Below are 13365 nucleotides of genomic sequence, written 5' to 3'. Positions count from 1 at the left end.
AAATCAACACCCTAACATCACAATTAAAAGAACGAGAAGCAAGAGCAAGCAAATTCAAAAGCTAGCAGAAGACAACAAATAACTAAGATCAGAGCAGAAATGAAGGAGAGACACGAAAAAACCTTCAAAAAAAATAAATTCAGGAGCTGATTTTGGAAAAGATTAACAAAAAAAGATAGAACACTAGCCAGATAAAGAAGCAAAGAGAGAAGAATCAGACAGATGCAATAAAAAATGATAAAGGGGAGATCACCACTGATCCCACAGAAATACAAACTACCATCAGAGAATACTATAAACACCTCTATGCAAATAAACTAGAAAATCTGGAAGAAATGGATAAATTTCTGGACACATACACCCTCCAAAGTCCAAACCAGGAAGAAGTCGAATCCCTAAATAGACTAATAATAAGTTCTGAAATTGAGGCAGTAATAGCCTACTAATCAAAAAAATAATAATAATAAAATAAAAGCCCAGGACCAGACAAATTCTACCAGAGGTACAAAGAGGAGCTAGTGCCATTCCTTCTGAAATTATTCCAAACAATTGAAAAGGAGGAACTCCTCCCTAACTCATTTTATGAGACCAGCATCATCCTGATACTAAAACCTGGCAGACACTAAACAAAAAGTGAAAACTTCAGGCCAATATCCCTAATGAACATCAATACGAAAATCTTCAATAAAAACTGGCAAACCAAATCCAGCAGCACATCACAAACCTCATCCACCATGATCGAGTCGGCTTCATCTTTGGGATGCAAAGCTGGTTCAACATACACAAATAAATAAATGTAATCTATCACATAAACAGAACCAATTACAAAAACTACATGATTATCTCAATAGATGCAGAAGGAGATTTTGCTAAGAGGCTCACTGATTTTTATGCATGCCATAGATGGGGCAACTGAGTTTCTAGATTGCTAACATGCAAATGTTACTTCTCACCTTATTTTCATGTTGATGAACTTCAAAGAGAAAGGCATTCTGCAATATTTACTAAACATTTTTACAGTCTTTAGATTAAATGACGACAATATTAACAAAAGTATATGTACTTCTATTTTCACATATGTTTCTTTTCAATTGATAAGATTTAAATATCACACACAAAATAAGAAACAGTAGTAACAGTCCTTCTGATTACTTCACAGTGTTGTACTTGGAAGTTTAGTTTGTAGGGTGAAATACTTTAACTGTTATAGAACAAATTAATTTTAAATCATTAAAAATAGACCTTCAAAAACAGACTCTTTTGAAAAAAATTACTTATTTATTTTAATTTATTTATTATACTTTAAGTTCTGGGGTACATGTGCAGATCGTGCAGGTTTGTTACATAAGTATACATGTGCCATGGTGGTGGTTTGCTGCATCCATCACCTCATCATCTACATTAGGTAAAAAGGATTCTTAAATAAATTCCATGTATATCATTTTGTTCTCCTAAGCATCAATTTTTATATTAAGAGAAGAAGAGATTTATATAAAATATAATTGAGGGAAAAGTTAAATAACAATATACTTTTCAGGCATGAGGATAATTTCTAATTTATACCTGTTCCATTCTGAAAGCCACTGGACAGCTTTATTCTGACACAAAGGCACTGTTCCTATAGGATTGGACATTTATATGCCACAAATGAACAGCTGCATAGTATACTGGTTTCCAAGGCTCACATTAGTATCACATTAATCCATGTATATTTGCAAATTGTTATGATCATTACTCAGAAATGGCATCAGTTGCAGCTGCAGCAATTCTGAAAATATTTCAGACTTGTGATGGCTGGAACAACAACACAGAAATTATAATCATCTGACATCCATCACCACCACTCCTTCACTTGATTACGCCAGTCCACAAATCCTGGGCAGGAAGACAGTGAAATAAGGAACACCACCAACCTCATATGCTAAAGACATTTTGGGTTTTTTTCTTTGATTCTCCTCATCTTAATTCTTTACCATCTTTCTTCTATTTTTGAACACTGTCTAATATACAAACAGAATCATAAAAGTAAATGATTTTTTCAAAATGTCCACTAATATGCTACTTCTTAAGAACAAAATCACCAAGAATCTTAAAAATCCTAGTCCCATATAACGTGATGTTGTTACTAAATATTGTTCTGAGTATGATTTTGAATAGAAACATACTTTCTGTTTTCATCCTCCCCTTTGTTTTCTATTTCATTTTGACCAAGCTCTATTTTCCCATTACTGGAAAACTAAGTATTCTCAGAGTACAGGATAGATTGGTAGGATTTCTTTTTTAATGCTGCTGTTTCAGGACTTATCTCTTAATCTACATATGAAGGCTTATCAATTTTATACCTAGTGCTATTCTTATAATTAATTTTTAGGTATTTGCAGTAGACAATTCAGCCTAAAACCCTTTATTATGTCACAAGCTCAACTTCAGCGTTACTATTCTTTTTATCCTTTCAGACAAGCTAGGCAACCTTACAAAGTCCAACACTAAGCAAGTGCTTTTAGCCAATACATTTGTGGAACGAACTTATAAATGACTATATATGTCCAATTAGCTATTATAAACTATGATTTTTTCAGTCAAGATTTACTTAGACAAAAAAAAATCCCAGTGTGTAGCGTGCTACAGAATCTTCTATAGGATGACTTCTGCTTATCTATTTTCCTGGCAACAAACTCCACATATTATATCTGAATATCCTTAGATTTTAAGTATAATATTTCATGTCTTATGCATGGTGTTCTCTCTGCCAGAATTTTATCCCTTAATAACATATTTCAAATCGCATTTCCTCAAGGAACCCATTTGAAGTGTATAATTCAACTATTTTTTAGCAGATTTAAGGATCTGAGCAATTAACCATTCCCAAAATCTAATCAAGAACATTTTCATCACCTTAGTTTTTATTTATTTATTTATTTCTTCCTGTACATTAGTGCTACCATTGGTTTCCACTATTTTATTCCCACCTGACTCCTTTAGGTTACCATTATATAAACTCTCTTCCTCTTCTCTCTCTCTGTCTCTCTCTCACACACACTACAAATCTAGTTGTATAGTTACATATATATTACTTTATTCAAATTTTTAAAATAATTTAGTAAAAGAAAGACAAACATAAATATACTGTTAGTTACAATTTTCTACATAATTCCCTTTGAAGCATTCTGGGTTTTTTTAATGTGGCTTTAAATTAATGCCTGCTTTCAATTGCTTTGAAACTTAAAAAACTTATTTTTTTGTGTGTAACAGATCAGATATCAACAAATTTTATTTCACCTTCATTTTTGAAATATTAATTTTTTTTTTTTTTTTTTTTGGAGACGGAGTTTTGCTCTCGTTACCCAGGCTGGAGTGCAATGGCGTGATCTCGGCTCACCGCAACCTCCGCCTCCTGGGTTCAGGCAATTCTCCTGCCTCAGCCTCCTGAGTAGCTGGGATTACAGGCATGTGCCACCATGCTCAGCTAATTTTTTGTATCTTTAGTAGAGACGGGGTTTCACCATGTTGACCAGGATGGTCTCGATCTCTTGACCTTGTGATCCACCCGCCTCGGCCTCCCAAAGTGTATTAATTTTTTTTTTATTTTAGAACTTTGAATATGTCACCCACTGCTTTCTTCCTCCATTGCTTTTGTTGAGAAGTCAATTAATAGTATTAGGTTTCTCTCGTATGTGATGAGTTTTTTTGTTTTGTCTTACTGCCTTCATGATCTTCTGCTTGTCTTTGGCTTACAATATGTGATGAAGACATATCTGAGTGTGGATCTCTGTGTTTGTCCTACTTGGAGTTTAATGTGTGTCTTGGAAAGATAAATTAATATTGTTCATCATCTTTGGAATGTGTTTGGCTATTACATTTTCAAATATTTGTTCTGTTCCTTTTCTATATTCCTTTCTTTTGGTACTTCTATTATGCATATGTTGATTTTCTTAATTATGCCTCACATTTTTCTAAGGCTCTGTTCATATTGTTTAATTTACTTTTGTCTTTTTTAGATTGATAAATGCTAAAGTCTATCTTCAAAACTGTATTTTAAAATATTATGTTTTTGAGAGATGATGTTAATAAGCTTCATTGTACTAATTATTTCATAATGTACATATATATCGAAGCATCAAGATGTACACCTTAATAAATACAAATTTTATTTTTCAATTATACTTCAATAAAGTTGAAACAAAGCAAAGATAAAAGAAAAGCTAATTCACCATTTAAAGGAAACGATAATATAATGACAAAACTATAAAGACTTAATACCATAAACCATCCACACATATACATATAGAGAATTAATGTTTTAGCTGTTTGGTTGATCATTTGTTTTTTTAATGACTCAATTGAACTATTTCTGTGAAATTCATTTTCACTGTAGTTTGAAGTCTCTGATGTCCCTGTTTAGATATTTTTCTTGCTTTTATCTTTTATCTTGATAACCAGTAATATAATCAAGTAGGGTTTATTCTAAAGATACAAAAATTCATTTTTATTAGTATCTCAGTAAACATAATTTGTCACAGAAATAGAGCAAAAAAGTGTATGATTATCTCTTTGAACTGTAACATCTCAGTGGTAAGACACATCCTAAAAGTCTCATTAAAATACTACCTCAAAAATGATAAGAATAATTTACTTCATTGATTTATTTACGTATTATTTCAACTGACAGAATAGTCTATTTCATGAGAAAACAATAAAACTTGCTCTAAATAAAGGCAAAAAACAAGATAAAGACCTCCTTTATCACCAAAAACATGTACAAGTCTTCTAAAGCTATGCAAAATAAATTAGAATAAAATTTAAATAGAATAAAATTATCCTTATTTGTAGATAATTTTACTGTTTACCTTGAAAATCCAAGATAATTAAAATTATAAGTAGTATGAAAATTCAGTAAGGAGGTGGGCAACACCAACCAGTGAATAAATAAAATTAATGGACTAGATCTATTTATTTAAGCAAAAAAATTGAAAGGCTTAAGAATCAAGAGGAAATATGCAAGATCTATAGGAAAAACAATTTTACACGCTACTAAAGATGACTAAGGAAGACTTGAACCAACATAAAGCATAAAGCCATGGTTGCTCTTGGCTAAAATTTCAAGTAGAACTAGGTTCTAAGCAGTAGGTGATTAGTTACCTGTTTAGTCAATCTGTTTAGTGGCCAGATAGTCTTTTACAAAGGGTGAGCAGTTGCCTGAGAGCAATCTGTCACCAAACAGATATTTTATCACAATAATGAGTCATGAAAATATAGTTCTTTTTATGGCAAACAATAAAAACCAAGCATACTGTGTACTATGAAAGAGTATTTACATTTCAGATGAAGAAGCTTCCTCAGAAACTGAATGGTAGTTGTAGGGCTGGATATTTGTTTTAAACATCATGATTGAAATTCATAGAGACCTCCCCCTACCACAACCAATCCACACAGGAGAATAATAATTCATGTATCATAATCCCCAGAAGAAATAAAAGTACTCCAAGACACAGGACTGTACTCTAGGATAAAAGAGTATATTTTGCCTAATATTAAAAATGCATTTAGTGCACTCTATTTACTGATGTTAAAAACAAAAAAATACTGACTTTTCCTTGTAAGGTTAATTAACTGTATCTTACCAACATGTTCATCTTTCTATATAAATAATGTCCGAATTTAGTGCCTGCATGTTTGGGTAATGTTAATAAAGCATTTTCTTTTTCTGGAGTCCTGAATAGAAATGTTTCTGTGGTTCTGCTTTTACAGAGGAAATTTATTGTATTAGGCCACAGCTGTAAATTTTCTCCCTCCAATCCTATAAATTTCTTCTAAATGTTTAATGGTTTATAACTGTAATTATTCTTGTGTGCCAACATTAAACTTTAAAAAGTTTAATTTGGAGACTATTCGGAGAAACTCATCTTTTTTACAGCCTCATAAATAGTCCTTTGATGAAATGAGCAGAGGCTCTGTGTCTACCCGAGGTGAATACAAATGACACCACACAGACTATACTTATGAGAAGGAAGTAAATGCATGGATGTCTAAAGTGATCAGCCAGTGTTCAATAGCAATGGCTAGTAATATGTTCAAAGATGAGAAATAGCACAATTCACGATTCATAAAGCCTTACGTCTTTCTCTTTTCTTCCTCATTCTGTTTGACCTCATTTACCTCCTCCTCCTTATTCTTCTAAAAGTTCTCATTATTCTCAACAAGTTCTAACAAATAGAGGATGGTGTAGAGGCAGCAAATATTGGAAATACAAATTCCTAATCCAGAATATATAGTTCATGGCTTCTATTTATTTAATATATTTAAGTGCCATTTTTGAATACTACATAATGGAGAGCTCATAGCTATACTATATATTGCTAAAATATATATTCTTTGCAAAGTTGTATTGCTGTATCACACCATTTCAGGGACTAGAGTGAATGAGAACTTCTTTAGTTTCAAATCAGCTATAAACAATAAGCTAAGTATTAGAAATTTTCAAGTGAACCATATTATATAGAATGCTTCCACATATGAATCTGTAGATAATATTTACTATATAGTTAATTAAGATAAAATAACTAGTATATATTTTTTAACTTAATTTCAATGGAAACATTTAAACTTTCTTACCTACAGGTACCTAGAAAGACAAAGGATTATCCTAAGAAAAATCAAAATTTAGTTTCCATTTTTTAAATTAGTGTATTATTACATTTAAACCTATGTTTCCACAAAACAATGCATTTCATTGTGAATAACCGTTTTAACAGAAAATATTTCTAATTTTGAAATATATTAATATCTCGATTTAAACCAAAGCAGATTTCAGATGACAAACAATATCTACCTTAAATAATTATTTCTATATATTAAATGTATATGCATATATTTATTTGTAGCATATAAATTTTTTACATTTTCAAACTTACTACTACATGAAAACAAATTTTAATAAGTAGATGTAAGAAACTTAAGCATGACTACAATCACCTATTTTCTTGTCCTGAGTAATCTCTTTATTCTGTAATTCAACTATGATGTAAATTGCTTAGCCCAGTGAGAACAGTGTCAGATGGCTGACATACAAAAAACAAAGATAATAAATTTATATTGTTTTATGTCACTAATTTTGTGGCAATTTATTATAGGAACAAGGGAAAAATCAGACAGTAAAAATTTAGCATGAGTGCTATAATATATGTTAAGGTAAAATGTATGACAACTATAGCACAAAGGTTGAAGGGGTAGAAATAAAGTCATAGTATTGCAAATTTCTTATAATATATATGAAGCAGTATAAAATCACTTATTGGTAGATTATTATGAATTCAATGGTATAGTATAAATCCTGCAGAAACCACTAAAAGAACAAAATAAATAATTATAGATAATAAGCCAACAAAGGAGATGAAGTAAAATCACACACACATACATACACACGCACACTCGCGTGCGTGCATGCGCACTATGATAGATAAGTGTACGAGTTTAATTAGCAGGGTGGTAGAATAGAAGGTTTTATATTTCATTCTCCTAGAGAAACACAAATTTAAGAATCATGTATGGGCCAGAATACGTTTGCCAAGACCCCAGAATCTAGCAAATAATTTGCAGTACCCCAGAAGAGCACAGGACTAATAATGGCCTCATTGAATTGGGTAGGAAGAACAGTTTCACTATTTTTTTTTTTTTTTTTTTTGCATATCCCCCTCCCTCAAGTTGGCATACTTCAGAACCAAGAAAGAGATCCTCTTAGCCCATTATTTCTACAAGGGGGAAAAAAAGAGAGGGTTGGGCCCAATGTCCACCACCTTTCAGAGCACTTCCTGAGATACCTGCTCCTGTCTCACCTCACCCAAAGAGCTGAAGGATCCAACATAGTTGGAATACTTAGAGGCAATGAAGAACAGAGAGGAGGAACAGATAGCTCTCAGCAGTCAACGTAGCCCCAAGTAGCCATGGATTCCTAGCACACTGCTCAGACTGAAACTGTCAGCGAAGATCACAGTTGCCAGTACAGATTGCTGCAGCTGTGAGGTCTCCAGCACATTATGCAGCTCCCAGGTAGCACTATAGCTCTCAGTAGCTGATACAGACCTAGCCAGATCAGAGATCAACACTGTGCAGATAGCTGCTACTCACATGGATCATGGCAGCTGGTGAGAATCTCAGCAGATGATGAGGATCACAAAAGATGGCATGATTTTCAGCAGACTACATTTCTTAGCAGTCATCCAGGATCTCAACAGTGGCTGGGACTCTCGGTAGCTGACTAGGCTCTGTAGAATTCAGAGAAGGCATACAGTTCTGGCACTTCTTCCTCAGGAGAAAGGGAAGGAGAGAAGGAGAGCTTCACCTGACGTTCTGACATCGCAGTGCAAGAACCTAGGAGAAATGAGAGAGTGACTCTCAGTACCTGGTGTAGATCAACAGGATTGGGAAAAGATGCACAATTCTGATTTTTATTTTTCAGGAAGAAGGGAAAAAAGTGAAACTTGTGCCAGCATCTCAGTATTTTAGTATACTATCTATGGAAAGGGAGTGGGCAGCTTTTAGCACCCAGCTCAGTTTTATAGAATTGGAAGAAGGCCCATGATTCTCAGATTTCTCCCAAAACAGGGGAGAGTACAGAAACATGCACATTTATAAAACATAGTTGAGAGACTTCATGAATCTCTAGCTGGGTTGAATGAAGGGAAAAGCTCAGCTAGAAATTCTTGAAATTTGTTTAATGGATGTGCATGATTGCTGAAGCCTGTCGAAAAGACAAGAAGAGGTCATTGTTCCTGTAATTACATAGTTTTACAAAACAATACAAAGCTACAAGGAACATGAAGAATCAAGAAAATATGGCACTATCATTAAACAAAATAAATCTTTATTAACAGACCACAAATGACTGGAGACCAGTGAATTGTCTGCAAGGAATTCAAAATAATCATCTCAAGGAAGCTCAATGATAGATAAGAGGATAGCTGTATAAACAAAATGAGAAAAATGATACATAATCAAAATGAGACTATTAACCAAAATATAGCAACCAGAGAAAGGAACCAAACAGAATTCTGGAGCTGAAGAATATAATAATTAATTAGAACAATGCAATAGAAAGCTTCAACAGCAGACTTGACCAAGTAGTAAAATTAATCAGTGAATTTGAAGACAAGTCACAGATACTATGCAGTCAGAGAAACAAAAGGAATAAAGGAATAATAAAGAATGAAGGAAAAATAAGAGACTTAAGTGATACCACAATGTTAACCAACATAAACATTATGGGAGACTCTGAAAACAGAGAGTGAGAGAAAGCATATTTTGAAAATATATAAAAGCCCTATGTTTCCTATATCTGGAAAGGAAATCTGGACATTCAGATTTTTGCAGCCCAGAAGACCTCAAATGGGAAAAACCAAAAGAAGTCTACACCAAGTCATATTATTATCAAATTGCCAAAATTCAGAGACAAAGAATTCTGAAAACAGCAAAGAAAAACTAAACCATTGTGTACAATAAATCCCCTCTAAAACTATCAGCAGATTTCTCAGTAGAAATCTTTCACAGCATAAGGGAGAGGGATGAAAAACATAGTGGCTAAGCAATGACTGTATACCCAGCAAAACTATCTATTTAAAAGGAAGGAAAAATAAAGTCATTTCTAGACAATAGTTATAGGAACTTGTTACCAGCATCCCTGCCTTACGAAAATGAGAAGGAAGTTCTTTAAGATTAAATGGAAGAGGGGCTTTGGAGAGAAGCTGGCCGACTCTACATTGTTGATTGGACTCTTCGGTTTCCGCCCTGGAGCAAGCCCTGGAAGCTGGGCCATCATGGAGTCCACACTGGGCGCGGGCATTGTGATAGCCGAGGCGCTACAGAACCAGCTAGCCTGGCTGGAGAACGTGTGGCTCTGGGTCACCTTTCTGGGCGATCCCAAGATCCTCTTTCTGTTCTACTTCCCCGCGGCCTACTACGCCTCTTGTCACATGGGCATTGCAGTGCTCTGGATCAGCCTAATCACCGAGTGGCTCAACCTCGTCTTCAAGTGGTTTCTGTTTGGAGACAGGCCCTTTTGGTGGGTCCATGAGTCTGGGTACTACAGTCAGGCTCCAGTCCAGGTTCACCAGTTCCCCTCTTCTTGTGAGACTGGTCCAGGCAGCCCTTCTGGACACTGCATGGTCACAGGAGCAGCCCTCTGGCCCATAATGACAGCCCTCTCTTCGCAGTTGGCCACTCAGACCTGCAGCCACTGGGTAAGAGTGATGCCTACCCTGGCTTATTGCATGTTCCTTTTGGCGATTGGCCTGTCGCGGGTCTTCATCTTAGCACATTTTCCTCACCAGGTGCCGGCTGGCCTAATAACTGGCACAGTCCTGGGCTGGCTGATGACTCCCCGGGTGCCTGTGGAGCAGGTGCTGAGCTTCTATGGGTTGATTGCACTGGCCCTCATGCTAGGGGCCAGCCTCATCTATTGGACCCTCTTTATGCTGGGCCTGGATCTTTCTTGGTCCATCAGCCCAGCCTTCAAGTGGTGTGAGTGGCCTGAGTGGATACACATGTATAGCCGGCCTTTTGCCTCCCTGAGCCGTGACTCAGGGGCTGCCCTGGGCCTGGGCATTGCCCTGCACTCTCCCTGCTATGCACAGGTGTGTCGGGCACAGCTGGGAAATGGCCAGAAGATAGCCTGCCTTGTGCTGGCCATGGGGCTGCTAGGCCCCCTAGACTGGCTGGGCCACCCCCTCAGATAAGCCTCTTCTACATCTTCGATTTCCTCAAGTACACCCTCTGGCCATGCCTAGTCCTGGCCCTCATGCCCTGGGTAGTGCACATGTTCAGTGCCCAGGAAGCAGCACCCATCCACTCTTCCTGACTTCTTGTGTGTCTCCTTCTTTCCTTTTTCTCCCACAAAGCCAATGTTCTGTGACCACCACATTCCAGGAGGCAGCCACATGCCCTTCCAGCCTCCAAGCAGGCCCTCGTCTAAATCTGCTTTCCTACCACCTGGTCTTAGCCCGAAAGATGGGCCTTCTCTCTCCCAGAGAAGCTGCTCCTCCCTCTTCCTTTCCTCTCAAGCCCCCAAAGAGCAAAGCCAACAGCAAGACCAGCGGGTTCCTGCAACACTGTGAGGGGCAGCTGGGGTGGCCCCAGTAAAGCCCTCAAATACTTAAAAAAAAAAAAAAGATTAAATGGAAGAAATTTAACACAGAAGTATATGAAAATATGACTCAATTTACAAAGATAACTATAAAGACAATGTAGTATATTGTTTTACTATAATGATAGTATGGAAGTCATTCATAATTTTAGTATAAAGCCAAAAGTATTAAGAATATAAGTCTAAATATGTTATTGAATACATAATATTCTAAAATATAAATTGTGTTATCAATAACATAAAGCACAAGTTGGGGGGAGTAAAAGTATAGACATGAATGAAGGGAATATATTTAAGGTTTAAGAATATATAGAGTGGAATTCCAGGGATGGAGAAAGATATTTATTGAAAATTGTATAATAAAAAGAGCATGGGTAACTATGCTTAGATAAAATAGTTTTTCAGTTATAATCAATTCCCGGAGACAAAAAAAGGACACTATTTTAAGAAAAAAGCAGCAATTTTGGGGAAGATATAACTAATACAGCAAATATTAACATATAAATAAAGGGACAAAGGGACAGCAATACAATAATAGGAAATTTCAATGACAGATAGGACTTTCAACAACAGATAGGACCTCCAACCAGAACATTAATAAGAAAACAGCAGTTTTGAAAAACACTGTAGATAAAATAAACCTAATAGAAACATCCAGAGATGCTATCTAATGGCTTCAGAATTAACATTCTTCTCAAGTGCACATGGAACATTTTCCATGATAGAGCATATTTTGGGCTTAAAATGAGTCCTAACAAAATTAAAAAGAATAAAATTATATCAACTATCTTTCCTGGCTACAAATGTAAGAAGCTAGAAATAACATAAGTAAAGTTTAGAAACCAAAAAATATGTAGATATTAAATAATACACTTCTGAACAACTAATGAGTTTAAAAAGAAATAAGAAAATACCTTATGAAAACTAAAAATTAAAACACAACAAAGCGAAACTTAGAGAATACACCAAAAGCAGTATGTAGATGTTTATAGTAATAAACACTTAAATTAAAAAAGAATAAAGATCTCAAATAAACTACCTAACTTTAGACCTCAAGGAACTCAAGAAAAAGTAAGTGAACATTTCAAAATGATAAAATAATAAAGAGAAACTAAAAACAATAAAATAAGTCAATATAAAACTAAGAGTTGGCTTATTTAAAAGACAAAATAGACCAATCCTTAGCTAGAATAAGAAAGAAAAAAGAGAAGATAAAACTTTATAAACTAAAAATGAAGGAGGAGACATTACAACTGAATGTCTCAAAAATAAAAAGGACCAAAAGGTACTGACATAAATAATTATATGCCAACAAATCAGATAACTCACGAGAAATTGATAAAAGTATACAACCTATGATAACTCAATCATTAAAAGGTATACTAAACAGATTAATAAGTAACAAGATTGTATCAATAATCAAAAAACTTCTGACAAAGAAAAGTTCAGACCTAGACAGCTTTACAAGTGAAATCTATCATTTAGCAATGGTAAAAACCAATACTTCTTGAATTCTTATGACATTATTGAATGGGTAGGGGAGAACACTACAAAACTCATTTTATGAAGCCAGATTTACCCTGAGACAAAAGAGAAAGATACCACAAGAAAAAAAAACAAAAACTACAGGCCAACATCCCTGATAAATACAGATGCAAAAACTCTCAACAAAATACTAGCAAACTGAATTCAATAGCGCATTAAAAGGATCATATACCATGAGCAAGTAAGATTTAACTTGGAGATTCAACACTAGTTCAACACATAAAAATCAGTATATGACTTACTATGTTAACATAATAAAACATAAAAATCACATAATCATCTCAATGGAAGCAGAAAAACATGTAAAAAGTCCTCATCTCTAAAATCTATAAGGAACTTAAATCAACAAGCCAAACACAAATAATTCCATTAAAAAGCGGGTGAAGGACATAGATACTTCTCAAAAGGTGGCATACAAGCAGCCAACAAACATACTTTTGTATGTTTGTAATGTTCAATATAATTAATTATCAGAGAAATGCAAGTCGAAACCATAATGAGATACAATTTTATACCAGTCAGAATGGCCTTTGTTAAAAAGTCTAAAAACAACAGATGCTGTGACGCTGTGGAGAAAGGGGGATGCTTATATATTATTGGTGGGAATATATATAGGTCCAGTCACTGTGGAAAGTAGTTTGAAGATTTCTCAAAGAACTGTGAGTTGAACTACCACTTGATCCAGC

General features: G+C 34.9%; 1 pseudogene; it reads left to right on the top strand.

Annotated features, from left to right (window-relative positions):
• The first annotated feature begins 9809 nt into the window (after nt 1–9809).
• LOC105715634 (glucose-6-phosphatase 3-like) lies at nt 9810–10849 on the top strand (annotated as a pseudogene).
• The last annotated feature ends 2516 nt before the right edge of the window (nt 10850–13365 follow it).

Source organism: Aotus nancymaae, unplaced genomic scaffold (assembly GCF_030222135.1).
Source record: "Aotus nancymaae isolate 86718 unplaced genomic scaffold, 86718_ANA_hifiasm-v0.15.2.pri h1tg000003l, whole genome shotgun sequence".
In the NCBI taxonomy this organism is placed as follows: Eukaryota; Metazoa; Chordata; class Mammalia; order Primates; family Aotidae; genus Aotus; species Aotus nancymaae.
Note: the sequence above shows the minus strand (reverse complement) of the source record. Positions and strands in the feature narration are given on the sequence as shown.